This window comes from Leptosomus discolor, chromosome Z (assembly GCF_034619465.1).
Source record: "Leptosomus discolor isolate bLepDis1 chromosome Z, bLepDis1.hap2, whole genome shotgun sequence".
NCBI classification, from domain to species: Eukaryota; Metazoa; Chordata; class Aves; order Leptosomiformes; family Leptosomidae; genus Leptosomus; species Leptosomus discolor.
In genome coordinates, this window is record NC_141419.1 from 88,132,877 (window position 1) to 88,145,704 (window position 12,828).

A 12,828-nucleotide genomic window follows, 5' to 3' on the forward strand; every position below is an offset into this window, starting at 1 on the left:
GGAAGTATTCATATCCCGTCCAACTGTAAGTTTCCAACATGACATCTAAAATTCGTGGATTTTGAATGGCCACGAAAGTAGATTTGGGTATTCAGTACTCACAGTCATACCATAAGTTATGAGATCTACCTAACACTGAGAGCTGTGAAGAAAAGACCTTCAAAACCGAAACAGGTTAAGTCCAATTGAACAGCAGGGAAAAAAAAAAAAAAATAGAACCTAAGAGATTTTTGAAAATACTTCTTGATTTTTAAGCCAATTTCACTAGTTTAATTTTTCATGGTTTTTTAATGCCTGGATTAAAATTCCTCTCAAGCTGCTGTGTGGACAGTTGTTTAAAAAATAGAACCCTACCTGAATGATAACTACTAGTCACAAGTTAAATCAAACATGAGATTCTGCCTTATGCCTTGATATCTCACCTACCTTCAACAGAAGAGGTTATGAACAAGAAATGCGACATTTTAAAAATTCTGCACGTAAATACATCCTTTTTTAAAACAGTATTGTTTTAATGTTTGTCCTTGTATTTTAAAGAATCAGGGGTTAAAGAGATAGTTTTACAAAACGATACAGACAAGATATATTAAACATTTATTACCATGTTAATAAATTATTGCATCTTTAGTGTAGACAAATAGAAATGTTAAGAAGCAGCATTAGAAATTCATAGTAACTCAGAGAGGAAACTGTGTAAAAAAAGCCCATTCAGTCTATACATATCATAGGGGAACAAATCTACGTGCAGTGATACTCATGTCTTCTATATTATTTGTTGTCAGATGCATTACTTTTAAGTACTGTGTATGTTTGGACACTTTCATTTCCAGGACACCTGGTTTTTTAATCATGACAGATTTTTAGGCACCCCCATATGATAACTGTTAGTGATTTATGAGGAATAAATTGATGCCTAATGTCATCTGCTTAGTTCACTCTGAGAAGCAGAGGCAGCTAGCAGAGATGCTGTTCATATGGTTTATGCCTACACATTTTTAGCTTTCTGAGGGCCTGTATCACAAATGAATTCAGTTTGTTTCAGTACCTGCTGCTTTTTCTTGCCAAGTGTTGTTGGTGTTTGTTTGTTTTTTTTTTTTTCCTTAAAGAAAACTACTCTGTGTCTGATCTCATTCTGTTTCTTTCTGGAGCTATGCCTGTGTCAAAAATCTGTTGTTACAACCGAAATGGAAATTCTTAGAGGACACCTAGAACTGACGGTAAACATTTTTCCTTTCTCCTGAGACAGCCTCAAATCAATATATCATTTACATCCTCATGGAATCCACAGGATCTAAGAGGACTGGTGTAATTTGGAAACATCATACTGACTTTCTACTGTTCAAAATGTTAGCTACAGGGATGTGTGAAATTTGTATCTCCCAGACCACTAGGTGTATGTGAATATGCATCATCAAAAATTTCATAGGATCCTAGGCTGCACACAATGCTTTAGGGGCAGATCAGAAGAGAAATTTATGTCTTGTAATGTCAAGTGCAGCAATACTGACTTGTGTTTGCCTGATCCTAGTCTCAGTCCAGAGGTCTACATGAGCTGATAAAACGAACCTGGAGAGGTACAGAATTTGAGAAATGTGTTCACAGAAGCACTCTACATCATGAAATTAACACATCTTACAGTCAGCTGGCTAGGGAAATGGTGAATACACGCATTTTTGTCCCACAACTGCTTCCATGACCGCCCTTTGTCAAAGGCTCCTCCTGGTCACCAGAGTAAGGAACAGTCTTTGGCCTCTTTAGTGCCTGTTACCTCTTGCATGGGGGTCAGCATCCTCTCCAAGAAACAGGTTACATGGTTTTGTTTTCTCAGAATTGAGGTACACTGATAATTTTAATCTCTGAATTACAATGTAAAATAAGGAAACTGGGGTATAAGAGCTGGGAATTGCAACCTATCTTCCTCCGTGTGTTCTTTAAAATAAGAATGCATTTTCTGTTAAACCCTACTGACTATTAGTGCAGCAAGCATTTTCAGAGGAGATATAACAGACCACTTCCTCTAAGGGAAAGGAACAACTAGCTTTTGGCTTCGAAGAACAAACCCCTTCCTTCAGGAGATGGAGGACAAGGAACTCTCAAACCAGCAAGTCTGGTGTACAACAATGGTTGTGTCCAGATTTACCAGGCATTCCACAGTCTTGGCTGCTGGAAATGCAGAACATACTTCTGAATGATGGTCAGAAGTTGGTGGAATTCTTCCCAGAGCAAAAGAAGGCTCAATCACCACTGGAGCCTCAGGAATTAGATTTCTTATAACCAACTCTGTCTGTGCTCCCAGCAGGACAGCTGCCTCAGCTGGAATATTCTGGCTTCTTCACTGACAGTAACATCAGCTCCAAAGTCATTTTCCAGAGCAAATTAATTTTGATAACTGATAAAAAAAACAGCATGGGTACTCCATACTGCTTTATGAGAATACTCTCCTTAGTCCCTCCTTTTTACCTTATCCATTATCCTTTTTTCCATATAAATTAATGCTCTCACCTAACAAATCTGAATCATCACCAGATATTGTTGCGACCATTTTCCTTTGGAAATCCAAATAATACTACTCTAATTTTTACAGACCTGTAAGTTAGGGGCCTTTAACTCTGATTTAGGACACACTCAAAGTACTGTATTAAAATGTGGCTTTAAAGCAGGATATTAAAACAGAATAAATGGATAAGACCAATATTTGAATAAATACATATATATGTAAAAGCAGAGACATTTTAAAAATGTCAAAAAACAAACCAAAACAAAACCTTTTAATCCATAGCAGATACTGTGAAACATTTTGAATTGCAAGTTGCCTGAAAATTTTTAATGAATATTTTATAACACTGTGAAGATCATTCCATTTAAATGGGACATGTACATCACATGGCAACTGCAGTAAGTAAAAAGATCATTGTTTCAGATGAATAGCAGTTTCTTTATATCCATCTGTGGCTAAGCAAGTGCAGATTGCCTCAGCTGAATAAATGTAAGCCTCATATCCCTGAGTAACTACGTAACTTTAAAGTTCTCTTGTGTTTTTAAAACAACAAATGGGTTCAGATCCTGCTTTTAATTTTTAGTTGTTTCCAATTATGCTTATCCAATGTTCATTAACTATCTAGAAAGGCACATGTGATACCTATGCTGACAATGGAATATATAGGTTTTCTATGAATAATAAACTTAGTTCTGTCTGTTACTTTTTATATAATTGCTACTTCTTTCCTAACAGTATTTTATTTCCCTCCCAGTAGGAAATGTCATGCTTAGAAAAAGGCTGAGGTTAAATTATTTATTCTAAAGCATCCTTTTGATCAGTGAAGAAGTATTAAATTTCATGTAAAGAAGGTATCCATTTTTTAAAATACATGTGTTTGTGTGGGCCCATAGGCCAATAGAAAAAAGGTTTCAATACCCATGAAGATGTGAGAGCAGATAGAGTAGAATCCCACTGTCCTAATTTGTTCTAAATGTGATTTATATCGACAACTTTGAAAATAGTCCTATACTATTTTTCAGTGCTGGAGAGTATGTTGCGAGCTTACACAATATTTTTTATAGTGTATCCCTGCTGTGAATATCTCATCCTGAGCTTCCTATCTGTCTTTATTCACCCGAGAACTTCCATATATTCATACTCTTTTGGGTGCTGTATATGATGGGATATTAATCTGTTTCCAAAAGAATCTTTACCCTCATCACAAAATCCTGCACTTTAAATAGTCTAACAAAATGGCCACAGTAGTTGCAACTCAGATTTGTGATGCCATATGGTTGATTCACTTTAGTTTAGATTCACTATTGCAGTGAATCCTTGTATTTTTATAAACACTGAGGTTTCGAAGACAACAGCACAGAAGGACTTAAAACTAATATAATATGGTAAAGTCAGTGGACATAGATTAGTTCACAAAGTTCATGAGAAAAGAAGAAAGCATATAGGAATTATAAGCATAGAGAAGATGATGAAGCTAGAGTCTAAAAACAGAATAGTAGATCATATTAACAAAGTATGCAGCATAGGAAGAGTCTTCATCACCAAAAAGTGATCAATATACTAAAAGTGTAAAAGACAACCTCACCTCTATCAATCTGTAAAATTAAATAACACCCTAAAAACATGGGCAGGGCATGTTGAACATACCCAATTTCATTCTTTTGATAAGGTGTTTGTATATGACTAAATATGTAAAAATGCCACAAGATCAAAGACTATTTCAGCAACTAAAGAAGCATTTTATTACTGATGTTTTATCTCTGGAAAGACTGGATAGTTTTAACAGTTCTTGTCTTTTTGTTGGTTTCAAACCCACAAGACCCCAGGTATCAGCTTCTAAAATGTATGATCTTTTCAAACATTCATGACTGAAAATTGGAATGTTGACTTCGTTTCCATTGGCTTGGGAAAATGACAAACATCCTTATAACTAACTCTTTTGGAGCTCATTCCTGGATTTTTAGATTGACTTGTCAAGTAAAAAGTCATTTGCAATCATTCTTCTGCCTATTGAATCTTAACAAATAGACTTTGTAACAACAATGTGCAAACATATACATGATGAACAGCAAGAGGTGAAGACAGTAGTTTTTTCCAAAATCTTATCCTGGATTGCAGTAATTGCTCTTTGAATTACGGTAACACTCACAGCAACTATGAATGGCTGGAGACACCAATAATGCTAGAATATATTATGGAAAAAAAAAAATGTTGGAAAAACTCTAAATACAGTTTGAGGTAGATTTCACATATGTTCAGTTTCTGCAAGTTTAATAAATCAAGGTAAAAGACAAGCAAGAAAATTAAAAGCTGTTCAAGCTGAAGGGAAATTTTGCTATTAAACAAATGGGAGATGCTAGCTATGAACAAATTTAAGCTACTAATTATAAAATATTTCTAGCCACCAGATGAGGGCTTTTCAGAAGATCTCAATCATGATGGAAGACACAAGCAACCTCTTTGATTTTAAGGGGTTTCCTAAGTGAAAGGATTGCCTTGAATCCATGACACAGAAGGTTCTTTTGGAGAATTTCCCCCTCAATTCTCAATTTTTGAGGGTGAAATGTTAATTTACTGTATGAAATTTTAATATAGATAGCATCTATAACCAGGTCTTCAACTAATATCAGTGATGGAATTTAGTGTTTGCTTTCCTAAAATACTATGTGCTTTTGATCTCAAACTTTTTAGGAAGAGTTTCTCACTTTCCAGGGAGAATCTTCCATATGGAAAACATTGCTTTGTAATAACCAGAGACAACTTATATGATATAAGTTTGTGATATACTTGTGTATGTGGAAAAAAAAAAAAAAAGGAGGGGGGTGAATCTAAGAGAGCTTCATATACAGTTCATGCAGTGAAAGCCAGACCACCTCCAGCCTTTGCTGTTTTGAATGAAATGTGTTTTCTGCACTTTTACCTTTTATCCTAGCCCTTACTAAGAAATCTTGTGAAATAGCAGACATCTCTATCAGATGACCGCTTTCTGGGTCACAAAGGACTATGTTATTTGAATATACAGAATATTTCTTCTGTTACATTTGTATTTATTTTTTCTATGCATGCTGCATTTAGGCACAGCGCATTTTAGAATAGATAACTGACAGCAGTAGTCACCCAAACCAAAACAAATTAGTCAGACTGATGAAATAATTTCATTACATTCAAGCGCTTCACATCAGTGTGAACAAAAATCACCAAACAATGTCAAAGATGAGAGAGGTGTTTTGGTATCAGTGGAGAGAAGATCACCCAAACTAGCAGTCTATGATGACACGTAGCTAACTTGATTCAATGGAGACCAAAATCCTTATCTAGAAGAGTATGTGAATGACCTGCCTCACACTGAAACCAATGTGATTCCCCATTTTACCATTGTTGAGGTATCTCTTGTGTTAGAGCACTGAACATCCATAGTGGCTGAAGGTTACGTCCAGTAGAAGATAGCACAACGAGTGTCTTGAGAAGTATCTATTTCAGTCAGAAAGATGAATGAGAAGAAGAGTGACATCTAATGCAGGGTATTATATAGTTTTAAGAAAGTTTTAAGAGTGAAAGGATGTGTGAAGGAAATGCAGGAAGAGTACAGATGACACTAAATTGAGTGGAAGTGTTCCGCTCTTCAGGGTGGAGAGGTTCTGCAAGGGGACCTGGGCCAAGGCCAATGCTATGAGTTTTAACAAGGCCAAGTGCCACGTCCTGCACTTGGGTCACCACAACCCCATGCAGCGCTACAGGTTGGGGAGGAGTGGCTGGAGAGCTGCCCGGCGGGAAAGGACCTGGGGGTGCTGGTTGACAGCGGCTGGACATGAGCCAGCAGTGTGCCCAGGTGGCCAAGAAGGCCAACAGCATCCTGGCCTGTATCAGACATGGTGTGGCCAGCAGGAGCAGGGAGGTGATTGTGCTCCTGTACTGGGCACTGGTGAGGCCGCCCCTCGAATGGTAGATGCAGTTTTGGGCCCCTCACTACAAGAAGGACACTGAGGTGCTGGAGCGTGTCCAGAGAAGGGCAACGAAGCTGGTGAAGGGTCTGGAGAACAGGTCTGGTGAGGAGCGCTGAGGGAACTGAGGGTGTTCAGCCTGGAGAAGAGGGGGCTGAGGGGAGACCTTATCGCTCTGTACAACTGTCTGAAAGGAGGTGGTAGCCAGATGGGGGTCGGTCTCTTCTCCAAGTAACTAATGACAGGATGAGAGGTAATGGCCTCAGGTTGCATCAGAGGAGGTTTAAACTGGATATCGGGAAAAATTTCTTTTCTGAAAGAGTGGTTAGACATTGGAACAGGCTGCACAGGGAAGTGTTGGAGGCACCATCCCTGGAGGTCTTCAAAAAACCTGTGACTTTGGGACATGGTTTAGTGGGCATGGTGGTGTCAGGTAGAGATTTGGACTTGATGATCTTTGAGAACTTTTCCAACTTTAATGATTCTATGATTTAATCCAGGACCAAGGCTATGCTGATTCCAGGAGTTGCCAGAGGAGAAGTTATTCCTCAAATATCACAAGGAGCTAGCCACAAACAGATGCTTTGTGTCACATGGAAGTGATCATACTAGGGTAGAGTCACCATCCCTGGAGGTGTTCAAAAAACCTGTAGATGTGGCTCTTTGGGACATGGTTTAGTGGGCATGGGGGTGTTAGGTAGAGAGTCGGACTTGGTGATCTTAGAGGTCTCTTTCAACCTAATGATTCTATGAAGGTAAATAGAGAATGATTATTTATTCTCTCACCATACAGGGCAATATATCTAGCAATAAAATATTTTTGCACATTGCATATAATTAACTGCCTGATTGTCCCATGTCACGGCAAAGTGTATTGCTTTATTAAAAAACTGGACTTTTTTTAAAACTGGTGCTAATAAACTGAAAGATCTCACCCCCCAGTACAACACTCTTATCTTCATACTGCTGGAGGATGTGAAGATATTTAAGGAAAAATTTTAATAATTTTATTTTGTTCATATATTCTTCCCAAAACAACCACTACAGTCTAGATTCACTGATAGGTTACCAGCATAAAGGCACCTTTGTTCTGCCCCAATACAGCCATTTTTACATTGTTATAACCTGTAAAAAATAGGATAAGAGCTCTACCACATGATTTCAGGAAGGAATGCTGAAAAGTCTATGAGCTGCAATTATTAATTTTTTAGGTATGACAATGTATTATTTATTGGATGTTGGCTGTGAAATGAAGCCAAACTAAATTTTATTTCTTTGTGTTTAATTCATTCTGGTATACTAGAAAAACGCAGAAGCTTGCTGTACAACAATCTACTGCGTATGCTAGGCTGCTGATACAGCATTGCTTTTTACACCTTTTTGCTAAAGTGAGAGGTGTTTTGCTCACCTACCAAAGCTGATGTCCACAGCAGAGATACTGAGCATTGGAAAGGCAGGGTGTTAAAAGCCAGAAGCCTTTTAAATGAAATCTGTTTTATTAAAATGAAACTCAAAACACAAAAGCCCAGAACATGTAAATTTTAAACTCAGGTTACTAAAGCAGTCAGAACAGAAACAGGGAACTCCTCCTTGTTCATTGAATTGTTACAGATGGATCCTTCTGTTACTTGAGTTAATTTGGTCTTGGTTAAAGACTCAGTTACAGAAAGCACCGCACAGGCTTCTGTGGTCCCCTGAAAAATTATTTCCATCACCTGCAAGGCCTGTCCATCTTTTATTTGCTCCTTTCATTCTGACTCTCACTGTCTTGCATCTCATTTCCTCCCTGGGAAGGAGGAAACTCTTTCTTGCCAGAAAGGTCATGGTCTTTCTCTCCCTCCAGTGTCCCAGCTAGATCTCTCATTCCTTTGTTAAAAAAACATAAACAAAACTACTAGGGAAACACGTCTCATAAGTCTTAAAAGAAAAACAAAACAAAGCAAAATAAACCCAAACCAAATCAACCCCAAAATTAGCATTTATAGTCATTGATAGAGCTAGTTTTGTTGTTCGAACTGCAGAACAAGAGAAAGGCTTGTTCACATAGTTTCCTACCCTCTACCATAGTAAAATATGAGCAGGCTGTAATCAAAACTCATTGATGATTTTGTATTTTTTCCTTTTTTGTATCAGAAGTAAACAAATTACTTCATTTAGGAATTTATACATCATGGCAATATGTGTCCCCAGGGTAAAAGTTAAAAATAGGAAGCAAATGAGGAGAATCACTCCCTCAGAAATTAAAAATAGAAAAAAACCTTTCTTTTGTTTTGGGACCCACCTTGAAGGAATAAATAAAAGTCACTAATCTCAGAATATCTCTCAATCTGCTCTTTCTCATGAGTTTTAGATGTAAAGAAATGAGTTCCTACTATTTCTCTTTAAAGTATGATCCGTGGAACAAAGACATACACTAGGTATGGTTACAGCTTTCCAGCAGGGACTGAAGGACAAAAAGAGAAATTGGGCAAAAATTCATCCTGCACTTGAGAAACTTTCAGAAAACCTTCAGCAAAAGTGCTCACGCTGCAGAAAAGTTACATATCTTCTGAATCAGCACATTCTATTGAAAAATGGTTGTACTTCTGACTAACTTTATTATCCACATCCAGACTCAGTTCCTGGTGCAATATAGGAAGGTAGAAGGCACTGTATTGTAAAATCCATGTTAAAAATTCTGTTCAGCGTTTAAGGAAAGAGGGAAGCAAATGAGAGTTGTATTTATTCCCCACATAAGAGACATCATCATAATGTGATACAAATTAACGATAATGACAAGGTAGATTGCTACCACTTATGCACCATTTCGTAGTATATCCCTGACCCCTACCAAAAAGGTCTCCCGGAAAAACACTGAACATTCTCTACCCTGCTTATCTTATGCAACTTGACAAGACACGTTAATAAACAGAAATTACTTCTGGCAAATGCTGCTATTAGCACATTTTCCCACTGTGTTTCTCCATCAAGCTAAAATCAGTGAGAAAACTTAATGTGTCTTCTACTACACTTTTGCTAGAAAATCCTGCGGTAACTTAAGCCTTCCATTAGTGAGCAATCCAAAACGTAATGACATAAAAAGGTTTTAAACCAGACCCCAGTATAATGTGGTTTTTAAAACAGAATACATTGAATAAAGCTAGAAAGACTCAATTTTCGCATACTATTTCAGAGAACAATAGAGCCAACCTTGAAACATTACAAATAGACACGTTTCAGTAAAAGTCAATAGATAAATCTCCTGATTTTATGGAAGTACAGCAAACAAGAGAAAAATATAAGGTAGTTCTTTTTACAAGTGAGTCCTGGCTTGCAGCTACCAGTCTCAAGCATGATTAGCTCACTGTGAAAAAGAGTTTCAAGGAAGGATAAAATCATTTCATTCCATGGAAAGAAACCTCTCAGCAACATGTGTATTTCTCTCTCTTTTTTTTAACTGTTGACGTGTTTCCATGTAATGATAACTTCAGATGCTCTGACTTGGTTTACTGCTGTTTCAGGCAGTGGTAAATTGACAATGTTTGCAGTTTCCTAACATAAACTAGTGGTTAGCTCCTGTGATACCTTCCATGGGAAATTATACCCCATACGTCAAGCAGTGATGAATTGGCAGTGACAGCAGCTGTATTTTCTTGCGCGTGAGAGAATAGTGGCTGTTCTGTAATGTGGTACCAGCCTTTCTGTACTTCAAACCTGTGGTCTGGAAATTTGATGATAGATCAAAGAAGAAGGTACAACTCTTCCATTTAACCCCTCACAGAAGTCTTATTCATCGTTAAAACAGAGGCCAGCTGCTTTTTGGTTTTGTTTTTGTTTTTTTTTTTTCTTCTTACCAATGCTATGGTTTCTCAATATAATAACATCCAGATTCGCAGATATTGTTGCACTCAATTCCCTTTAACTTAACAGGTTAGGTGCTTATCTGTCCTTGCTGCTCTGAATAATAATAACCTGTGTCTCTCTCAAAAATTCAGATCTGTTTTTCAAAGATGTTGATGCTTAAAATGTTGAACTTGTTTCCTGCTGCTGAATGAACTTCCATTGAAATGAGAATTCTTCATGGAGAGAAAATTGATTTGGATGAAATTCAGGAGAGGAAACTAAACCAAATAATGGTAAATTTACTGCTTTGGATTGGTATCAAAATTATTCAAATTACAGACCTGTCTTATTAATTTTACTGTTAAATATTTATACCATATTACTTATAGTTACACTTCTACTATAAATTATATGATTTACAGATAATTTTTCATGACTTTCATGAGCCTTTAAACATTTCTATTTACTACGGTAGTTTCATATCTTGACTTCTCAGTGTAATATGTAAACAAAATTTAAAATACTGTATTTTGCTCAGAAATTTTCTGATCCATTCTTTTAACATCCAACACAATTTTTCCAGTGATAACAATGGTGTTCAAATCATCTTTAAAGGAAATACACTAAGAAAGGTGGAAGCACTTCTGAAAATAGTTCTCAAGCCAGAAAACTGAGATCAGGACATTGCTAAAATCCCAAGAAAAGTTTTAATTGATCAAAGACACTTGATTGTTCCCAGAACGCTGTCATCAACAATTTATTTCCTACTCATATATTTAAATTTATATTTATCTTAGTGGAGTTATTTGTCTCAGTGGAGCTAAATATCACTTAATTTGCATTATATGAGTGGAAAAGTGTTCTTCACTACCAACATGACTTTGAACTGAACATATTTTCCTTGTCAGATCTCAGAGATGTTTCTCTTTCAGCTAATTAGGCAACACTTCACAATTAAGTCAAATCTGACACATTATCACTTATACCAACATGAGTTCTTAATATCTTATCTACTGTATTAGAGGAATTTCCGTAAGATTAGGGAAGAATGAGGCTCTTCAGCTTGTGAGGCTCTTCAGTTGTGTACTCCCCTCTGCACACACATGTGCACACATACAAAACAAAAAGCCTGATAATCACAAACTGTTAGCCAAAAAGAAAATCAAACAGTTGAAAAAGCCTGGAATTGGGGATAACAGCTACCAGCACCACTTAGAACAGAGTTATGCAGGGAAAATGAAAACCAGAAAGGTAAAGATATTGAAAACAAATTGTTGAAATAAAGCTCAAGTTCTGAGGCAATCCTTTTCCATTGTAAATCAACTCCTAGATTTATCGCTCTTATTCAATACTGTCACAGTATTAAAACACACATTTCAACTGCAATATTATAAATGCATGCAAGAGATATTGCTTAGAGGCAAGACACCAGAGAGGCCCTAAACATTCAGCTCTCAGGATCTGACCCCTGCAAATTTCAGACAGCCTGGAATCTGTCTAAATTAGAGCATCCTACAATTATAAACATTGGCTTCAACATTTTAAGGACATGGAAAAGAATATAGTAACTAAATACATAAGGGCTTCAGATGCTCAGGCTGATTGGGAAGAAGAGAGCCTTCTAGATCTAGAAAACAACATGTAATGTGGAGACAAAGCAATGGGAAATAATGAGCTGTCTCAGAGGACAGTACCAGCCCTAGGCTTTCTGTTACTTTTACTTTACAAAGACTTAATAATCACTGAGAAGGCTTATGTGATCGTATTAATCTGGGGAGAGGTGCTTCTAGATTTTAGCTCTGCTATCAGATCTTTATCCCTTGAATATCACTATCTTTTTTGCCTCAGTATTCACAGCTGTAAAAAAAAAAAAAAACAAAAACCAAGGCAACAGCAATATGGACAGAGAGCTCTGAGATTTACAGATTTCTGCATAAGTTCTGGCTGTGAAAGCATTCCTTAGCTCTTCATGTTCATCTAAAATCGAGTTAGTAAAACCATAACATTTTTAAGAACAGACTTAACCTATCCCTTCAACACGAAGTTGTCAGGATGAAAGGAGGCAGGACGCATGAGATCAAACCCCTTACGTGACGAATGAGTTGATAATAGACATAGTAATACTAATAATATTATAATACAATAATAATAATAATATGGATAAGGTGGATAATACTAATACAGAAGAAGCTACAAAGTACAAGGATGATAAAATAAAATGGCTATGTAACCTCTCATTCTCTTCCCCCTCTCACAGTACAAACCTGGCTGGAAGTTTACATTGGCCAAAAGCACATTCATATTGCTTGACAGATGTACACGCTACATTATGATGATATATTGACAGCGGGCACGGTTGCCAGACATGTTTGGGGGTGAAAGGTAGCACTTCAGGCACTAAAAGAGGTGATTTATTATAGCATTAGTGTAACGCTGAAAAGGTCAGAAAGCTACAAAACATATATGAAAGTTCTAGAGGGCTGATTGTATTTTCCCAGAGAAAATCCACATTAGCCTATTCAGGTTTGTACCCCCAGTGTGAACAAGAAATGTTAAAGCTATCAATAC

The 12,828-nt window shown here is 37.0% G+C and overlaps 1 protein-coding gene across 1 annotated transcript in view; it reads right to left on the reverse strand.

Annotated features, from left to right (window-relative positions):
- Nucleotides 1-12,828, reverse strand: part of RIT2 (Ras like without CAAX 2) — a 184,439-nt gene that overhangs the window by 136,023 nt on the left and 35,588 nt on the right. The window lies entirely within an intron of this gene.